Below are 10061 nucleotides of genomic sequence, written 5' to 3'. Positions count from 1 at the left end.
CATCTACTCTCAACTCTGATAAGTCAAAACAGAGAAAGAATTTTACTCCTGCCTCATTCTCCCTGCATCACAGCTATAGCTGTAGTGTTCCAGTCATCTTCTGCCACCCTTAAACTGCCCTATGTCAGGTTGCCTTGCCTGGTTCTCTGGCCTTCATACCGACATTGCTACTACACCATAAACATGCCTGACTCTCCAGCATTGCACAGAATGGAAACCAGCCACTTTTCTGGGGAACCTTAAGTATTACACAATCTTTAAAACATCAATTTCATCATTATTTTTTATTTTAAATTAAGTTACTGCATACACACACACACACACACACACACACACACACACACACACTGCAGCACATATGTGAAGGTCAGAGGAAAACTTGCGGGAATTGATTCTCTTCTACCATGTAGGTCCTGGGATCAAACTTAGGCTGTCAGACTTGATGACAGACACATTTCCCACCAAGCTACATCAATGGCCATAAAAATGTCAGTTTTAGTAATTAAATAGGAAGTTGTTTTGTGGGGTACTTTCAAAGAATAAATGAAAAGAGTAATATATATTATTATTATATATATAGGTATTATTATATATATATACACACACACACACACACACACATATATATATATATATATATATATATATATATATATATATAGGTATCATTAAGACATTTCACATTAAAGAACATAATATCAAAATATACTGGACCAACTTACAAAACTTGTATAGTTGAAGAAAAGGAAAAAAGGTGAAAGTGGGAATTCATTATGTCATTGACAGGTCAAGAAGAGAGATGATTACAAGAAAGTGTCAGCTTTCTGGAAAAAAAATATTTGTTTCCGCTATTAGAAAGGGATGCATAAAGGGACAGGGGTGGAGAGAATTAAGGGGAGAAGGCAACGGTAGAAGGATGTTCTAGTAGTTAACCTTACTGCAGAAAGGTGAGAGAGCTGGTGTTTGGGAAATCTAGCAAACCACCGGGCTTCTCATACCTTTACTAAGTAGCCTGAACTGATTAAAATTTTTTTTGACTACTGCAATAAAATCCTAAATACATAATAAAAACACTCTCCATCATGAAAAATTCTGAGGTCCAGATGCTTGGCATTAGGAACATGAAAGACCCAGACTCGGACGACTTATTGTTCTCTGTTCAAACGGCATCACTCTCCCGTTACACAGCATGAGGTGCTTTACTCTTTTCCCGTATTCCAATTGTCATAGAAAGAGGTGACAGTGGGAGAGCACAACCTTATTCCTCTTTGAGGAGTTTCCATTACTCATTGCTTTAATGAGTAGGCAATCTTTTACTTAGCTTTAACTTCCATATATAGATATAGATATAGATATAGATATAGATATAGATATAGATATAGATATAGATATAGATATAGATATAGATATAGATATATACACACATATGTATATATGTATATATATATATATATATATTCATTGTACATGACATTATGTGACATAAGGATGTTTTCATACATGTTGGTCTCACTCACCTCCACACCCCATTATTCCTGATGCTGAGTTCTTACTCCTTCTTTCACCATAACTAACCATGAAAGAAGCTGGGAACTTATATAACTGAGAAATGAATGCTATGATGCTGTGGGGGCAGGAAGGGGATACATCCTGAGGGCCCACAAAATATTCCTGCCACAATAAATACTGTAATGTTGAATGCATAGATAAAAGCAATGTCCTAAGAGCTGAAGCCACTACCATCAAAAGAGTCTTTGTAGACATGACACAATTAGGATCCTATCCAAGTTAAATTAGCTATAGCATCTTTAATTCAGAATATACAACACATTGTAATCCAATGAGGAAGAGTAATGGGCCTGTGTGCTGCTGCGACTAGCTGAGCCATGTGAGCCACACTGCATCAGAGTATTGGACTGTAACCGTGTAAGAAGTTGAATGACAAACGCAACTGATGTTTTATGAATAAGACCTCCGCCGCCGAAGCCTGTTTACTCTCTGCACTCCAATGTTGATACAGTGCTTTAGAAGTTCCTGATCCATTTTAGAATCTAAGTCCTCATTTCCATTCATTTCCTTTATTCTTTCACTCTGAGCTCATAATAATCTCCTCTCAAAAATTAGCATTTAACTCCCCCCCCCCAAACTCCTCTGGCTTCTTTTAATATATGCTTAGTTAGTATCTCACAGCTGAGTGTTCCATGTTCCTTCATTTTCTGCCAGGCTTGCTAATGATATCAAGATGACTCTGGAAGTGAGGGGTCAGCATTTGCACCTGCAAGCCATTTGTCACACTCATCAATTCTCTTTACTTTTGCAATGACAGTGTTTTACTCATGAGTCTGTCTCTGAATTTCACTGACTATCTCCATTGCCCCAAAAGTATTTTCTGTCTCAAAAATCTATCAAGACTCTAACCTCAAACAATCATTTCTCTTCTGATCTTGTTGTCTCTTCCTCTTGTGATTATTTCTAACACTGCAATTTATGTCATGGAAGTTTGTCTGCATCCACCAGATCTGTCCCTTTGGTTGTGTTTAAATCTGTCTTTTCAATAACGTCTTCAGGATGCTTCACAATTTACACAAAGTTTAAGTTAACCTTTTCACTTTCAGTTATCATGTTGAGCCCTCAACACAATGCATGTGCTCACCTATCTTGGAGACATATTGATTCAGAACTTGCAGTTAAATAGGAACTATGTATCCTCTGATGTCTGACATACGGTGCCTTTGGTACATAAGTTCCTAACATAAACTAAGGCCTTGGTCAATATTAAAAGTATTCTCTGGTGTTTGCTGTCCTTCACTTTGTTCTGTTTTCCTGTGTACATTGTCAACTAGCCCTATTGAATCTCTAATTTGCTTTTCTATAAAAGCTAGTTCAAGTTTACTCTAAGACGTTTTAATGTAGTAAATATTTGACAGCAGTCTGACACTTTTTCAGCATACTTGAAGCAGCTGCAATACAGCCAACATTATATTAAATGGGAAAAAAAATCTCACTGTGTTTCCACTGAAATCAAGAAAAAAACAAGGGTGTTTGTCCACTTTTCCTACTCTTTTTGAGTGTAATGCTTGAAGTCTTAGATGGAGCAATAAGACATGAGGAGGAAATGAAGAGACTACTAAAAAAAGAGGCCAGAATATGCTTATTTTCTGATGATAATTCTATGAGACCTTAAAGTCTTCATTTGAAAGTTATTAGACCAGATAAAAGCTTCAAAAAGAAAAACTACAAGGCACAAAATTATCATCAAGAATTCAGAAACTTTCTCATATATAAATAGCAACCATTACAGAAATAATTTTAACCATAGTCACCCTAACCAAATATCCTAGAATACACCTAATCAAAGAAGTTAAAAATCGCTGCACTGTAAACTTGGAAACACTGACATAAGAATTGAAGAAAAAGAATCTAGAAGACTGGAAGTCTTCTCGTGCTTACTTGGATTATAAATTTAATATTTTAAAAAATAGCCAAACTGCCAAAACCTCTAAAGATTCAATAAAATCCCTATTAAAATGCCAATGTAATTCTTCACAAAAATAGGAAAACTATACTGAATTTACCATGGAAATACAAATTATCCTGAATCCTAAAGGCAAATCTGAGTAAAAAGAATAATTCTGCAACTCTTCCCCACCTGGTTAAGTCATACTACAGAACAGCAGAAATAACCAAAGTTCTGTTGGCATAAAACCAGGTATGGACACGAGTGAAATAGAACAGAGAACCTAGACATAAAGCTCTCAGCTACAGATACCTACATGTGAATGTCAAAAATACACACTGTAGAAGTGACAGACTTCATCAAATTGTCTGAGCAGGCTAAACAGCCAAAAACATAGCAGTGTCAAACAACATCACTATCTGGGCTCCATTACAAAAATCACATCGACTAAGACCACAGTGCAAACCCTGTAACTCTTATAGGGAAACCATGTCAAGATTCGGGCACAGACAACAGCTTTATGTATAGAAGTGTAGTTGCTCAGAAAATAACGTGGAAAATATATATTCACCAATGACTTCATCTCTTTCTTACAAATTCACTCAGAACTACTGCACACAAATGGTCATCAGAGATGTGGAAATGTATAACCTAAAGTTAGAGAAATGGTTCAGCAGTTTAAAATTGCTAATTGCCAGTCATAAAGATTAGAGTTCTAGTTCTAGCACCCATGCTATAAGCTGAGTACCCCACAGATACCTATAACTGAGCTCTGAAGAAGGAAGAGACAAGAGAACTGCAGGCGATTTCTGGATTCCAGCTCAACTGATAAAAGTTAAGTCTGGCCAGGCAGTGGTGGCGCACGCCTTTAATCCCAGCACTTGGGAGGCAGAGGCAGGCAGATTTCTGAGTTCGAGGTCAGCCTGGTCTACAGAGTGAGTTCCAGGACAGCCAGGGCTACACAGAAAAACTCTCTCTCGAAAGACAAATAAATAAATAAATAAATAAACAAATAAATAAATAAATAAATAATAAAAAATAGTTAAGTCTACCATTCAGATAGAGGCCCTATCTCCAGAGTATATATGATACAGGTTTTCAAGCAATTTTGAGGCAGGCTCCACGCCTGAGAATAGATGGCCAATAGAAAACAGGCTCCAGAGTATTCGGTTTTGTTTGTTTGGTTGGTTTTTGTGGTTTTTTTTTTTTTTTTTTGTCTGTTTTATTTTACTATTTTTTGAACTTTTGATTTTTGAGGGTTTTGTTGTTATTTATTTGTTTGTTTGTTTTATTTCAAAGAAAATTTGAATGTTGAAAAAATAGGTAGGTAGGAAGGATCTGGAAGGAGTTGAGCAAGCAGAAAAGATAAGATAAAAATAGATTGTATCTGGAAATTTTTAAATGAAAACATCTAAAACACAGAGAGAATAATTTATAAAATTGATGCGAGGGAGGAAGATGCATGGTCATTTTATGCTCAGATAGGTGCATACATCTGCAGCACACATACATACATCCACATAGATAGATAGATAGATAGATAGATAGATAGATAGATAGATAGATAGATAGATAGAGATTGCCGCAGACCCTCTGGGTCCCTTTTCTGCATGGAACGGGTCTCTAGTCGCCGGTGGACAAAGCTTCGGATGAATGACAGACAGATGCACACAGGAGAGGTTGTGTTGGATCTGAATGTATTTTTCAAATCGAGCATCAGACTTTTTATGCAGAAGACAATAAGGAAGTTGGGTGACATATTCGCAAGGTACAAATGAGGTAACCGGAATCTTCCATAAAACAGAGGAATGCAAACACAAAAGATCTAAAGGGAACCACCTGGGATAGAATTCATTGATAACAACTGGGATCAACAAGGGCTCCACCTAAGATTCACTAATCTTAGAAGCCAGGGTCAAGGGCTTTGCGCCCTTGCCATAGTTCCTATTTTAGTCTATTGTATAGTCCACCTTCCCCTTAGGCCATTGTAAATACGTGTGTATGGGTGTAACTCCGCTATAGTTCTAAGTATATATTCTGGTTTCTCCTTTGGTCTGAAACTCCCTTCTTCCTTAGTGATGGTAAATTCCTGTGTAAGGGAGTGACCTAGCTTTTATTCAAAGTGATTGTGTAGTACCAGAGGCTATTCTGATTAGCAACATTCTTACTGAATTTCAAGCCCATGGTCTTGCTCAAGGACATTCTAGGACTGTTGGAACACTGGCAGAAGGCTTTAGCTATGTCAGAATTCAATCTTAAAAGGCACTTATAATAGGATAATATTGAAAGAGAGCACGTGGATCCATACACTAGACTAACGCAGGAATGGAAATTTAATGTATGGGTTAGAGAGAATGCCAGACTCCACGAGGAGAGCTTCCTTGAAACTCTTTGCCTCATGAGTGACTTTCAAGCCTCTCAGCTTGTCAAGCTGACTCGACCAGAGCGCGTGGCAATAGATAAAATTGTAAATCTTTAAAAATAAAGCTCAGCCTCATTAGCCATCAGAGAATTGAGGGCTAAAAGTTATCTTGAGACTCCATCTTACCCCAGTCAGAAAGGCAGCCATTAAGAAACAAGGGTGTGGACAAAAAGGAAAGTTTTTGTCTGGTGAGACCTTTGTCTCTCCCTGCAGAAGTTAGTATAGTCCTCAAAAAGCTAAAAATACACCTGCCATATTAACCAACTATGCCACGTCTACCTATCTCTCAAAAGGACTTCAAGGCACTCTATCACAAAGATATTTACATATTAATTCATATTGGTACAGGACTATTTGTGATAACTAAGTTACAATCAGCTTCAGCAACCAAGGAATACAAGAGAATGTGGCATATAGAACTGTTACAGCTGTAAAGATAAAATTATATCATTTACAGAAAACATGGATACAACTTTGCTAACATATAAGGGATTCAAGCCAGTCTCCAAAGACAAATCTCTTATTTTTTTTTAAATTGTGGTTCCTAGATTTTATATAAACACATAAAATAAGGTATTCTATATAACATAAAAGTTGAAGTGAATCTATCTAATGAAACAGAAGAAACTGTTGGAAGACTAGACTTTACAAGAGGAGGAGATATGGGTGGAAATGTATTTAATTTACAATATATGCCTGTATCCGTATCACAAAATACCATGTATAATGAATGTTTAATGAACATACACACTGAAAAGATTTGAAGTTGCAGTAAAGAAACTAAATAACAACAAAAAGAAAGTTAAAAAAAAATCACACATGGCTAACTCATCCTTCCATTTAAATTATCAGAAAAAAAAAAGATCAGGAAAAACACAATCTGTGTCTTTCTTACTTCTGGCTTTGTGGGTTGCCATATTTAAAAGCCAGTGAGTGTTTCTGTCATTGTGAGCATTGCTTGTTTGTGATAGAATAGCCCAATTATTGCTTCTGGGCAATGGCCCAGCCAGATTTTATTCAGAGAGAAACTTACTCCTAAACAAAGCGCTGTGATGCCCTTTGGCCTGAAAGAAGCCACAAAGGACAGCTACATTATCATAAGCAATAAAGTGAGTCTGGAAAATTAGGCTCCAGCAGAGAAGAAAGCTATCTGATGCCACTGGGGCCTCCATCATCAAATAGACTCAGTGTCACATTGGAAGCTAGAGTCAGTTTTGTTCATAATTATCCAGGATGTCACTCACAAGAAAATGATTAAGGGGTCATTTTTGACCACCAAGTAGCATAACCTTGAATATGATCTGTCACTTAGCCAAACATTCCCATTCTTTAAACAATGACCGCAGATCTACTTCTGTCCTGTTCTTACTGTCCTGTATGTTTTTTTCAAGCCTTTTTTATGTTCTCTAATTTTTCAAACTGGCAATTTAAAATGTCTTTAATAGTTCTCTGGCCATCATTTCTGTACCTTTTGTTTTATTTTATTTCAATCCTGGAATAGTCACTAGTAAAGTATGAACAAGTGCAAAGCCCCAGCTTAATGTATGTTTTATGTATACAATTTATAAAATACAATGATTCATATATTTCATGTAGGAAATACAGTTATCAAATACATATATTTGAAAATTAAAAACTGAGGCATATAAAGTTTGCAATACCAAGGGGCCTCTCTTCCCAGTGATGGCCGACTAGGCCGTCTTCTGCTACATATGCAGCTAGAGACACGAGCTCTGAGGGGTACTGTTTAGTTCATATTGTTGTTCCACCTATAGGGTTGCAGACCCCTTCAGCTCCTTGGGTGCTTTCTCTAGCTTCTCCATTGGGGGCCCTGTGTTCCATCTTATAGATGACTGTGAGCATCCACTTCTGTATTTGCCAGGCACTGGCATAGCCTCATACGAGGCCCCAGTACAGGGGAATGCCAGGGCCAAGAAGCAGGAGTGGGTGGGTAGGGGAGCAGGGTGGAGGGAGGGTATAGGGAACTTTCGAGATAGCATTTGAAATGTATATAAAGAAAATATCTAATAAAAATAAATAAGTAATAAAAAAATAAAATAAACAACAGAAAAAATGAAAATTAAAAACTATTTTTTACACTTACCTATTCACTCATTTACTTACTAGTTTTCATGTGTGTGTGTGTGTGTGTGTGTGTGTGTGCCTGTGTGTGTACATATATGTGTGTGCACGTGCATGTGCACGGGTCACAAGACAACTTGTATGAGTCAGTTCTTACCTTCCACAGGTAGTCCTGGGGTTAATCCATGGGCAAGTTCTCTTAAGCTCTGGGTCATCTGCTAGCCCCCAAATGGGCTACTTTAAACACTGTTTTCCCTGAGGACTACTCTCAGTGTATGACACATGAAAATGGAAGTGCTTAACTATCCCTTTTATAGAAAGAAGATCCTAACCAAGAAAGGCCCATTACACAGAAACATGTAATATAGTTCCATTTATGCTGAAATTTATCACATGTCTATTTTCAAACTAAAAACATCTAAATAAAAATTGAAGATAAAATTAAAAACAGGAAGCATCCACTGACTATTGGAGCAGCTGATGGAATTAGGAACACAGGGGTGGGGAACCAGAAAAGACATGATGCTGGTTTGAAATAATGGATTGCTCATTAAAGAGGAAGGACTATGATCCTAAGGCCTCAGGCTTCACATACACCACAGCATGTGGGCTCCAAAGCAGTGCTCCATGCCAGTCCATGGGTTTCTGTAAAAATGTTTAACTGCTGCACATATATCATACATAATGATAGATAACCTAAAGATAATGTCTTTCAAGTATGCCATGCACTTTGACCATATACACTCCAACATCCTTCCGGTATAATCTTCCCCCTTTCCCCTCCTACGAATCTACTCTTTTTTTCCTTTGGTCTTTTTTCTATAACCATACACATGGGCGCATACACCCACGTATGCATATATACACACATACTATAACTTTATGTATCTGCATACAATTGAGGATCGACAGATAAGAGAAAACCTGTGATACTTATTTCTTGACTCTTAGTGTCACTTGTAACTTTGCATCCTCTTCGATGCATGGGTAAGGATTGAATCTTTTATGTTTTCCGTCTCTAAATACTCTGCATCGCTGTTTCAGTTCATCTGTCAGAGTGGATTCTACAAAGGAAGTAGTTAATTACTATGCAGATGTTAATGCTAAGTTACAAGCCTTGTCTTCTAAATGACAATCATAACTAATTTAACCCCATAATCTTCTCACCTTTTGCACAGTGGGAAGCTGCATTGTTATGTATCTATCATGCATGAGTAAGTACAGAGTGTTCTACTTGTCTTTGCTGAAGTATGGCTAATTACCTCAGAAGGACAAAACAAATCATAATTATGAGCAAGCTGAAGACATTTTCTTCCAACTCTGACCAAACTCATTTCTCTTCCTCTTATAACCTCATAACTCCAACTCAAGGTGTCTGTTTCCAAAGAAGGTCATTCTTAAAATATGACTTTTGGGCTCATAGATTTTATTCAACTGCCCCATTCTGAGCAAGCACACTACATAAATCAAGGTATTATTATACTTATCACTAAATCATATTGCTGGCTTAAAGAAATATTTCTCCAATTGTCATGTGACCGACAACATTAGCATAATCTGAAAATTTGTTAGCAATGCAGATACTTTGGTCTCACCGAAGACTCAGGGAACTACAAATTCTGAGATAAAGCTCCCAAAACTGTTTAAACAAGTCTTCTAGGTGTTTCTAAGATACACTAATGTTTTCCAAACACTGCCCTAAGACACTATATTTGATTCAAATGTATAATTATGGCTACAAGGTATAAAATTTATAAAGGACACCCAAGTCAGAACAAATGAGAATTCAGAGCAAGAAATAGCTACCAGCAGTTACATTTGGCAAAAATTCAAAGCACTCAAGCAAGGATATGGAAGGAACTTTTATAGTTTAAAAAAGGTCAGAGGCAAGCTTTAGAAATGCTCAAGTTGGAGTTGGTAAGTGTAGGGATGCTAGAGGTGGCCAATAGTAGTGTAAAGTTTATGTAATTGATTTCAGGAACTTATTTGCACTTCTCTGCTTCATTCTGAGTTTCAATCAGGGTGAAAAACAGAAAAGCTGGCAATTATGGATCACCTGGGCCATTTCAACCAAGGTATAGTGTAGCTTGCTTGTGGAAT

This window comes from Mus caroli, unplaced genomic scaffold (genome assembly GCF_978045245.1).
Source record: "Mus caroli unplaced genomic scaffold, Mus_caroli_1 scaffold_20, whole genome shotgun sequence".
NCBI lineage: Eukaryota > Metazoa > Chordata > Mammalia > Rodentia > Muridae > Mus > Mus caroli.
Note: the sequence above shows the minus strand (reverse complement) of the source record.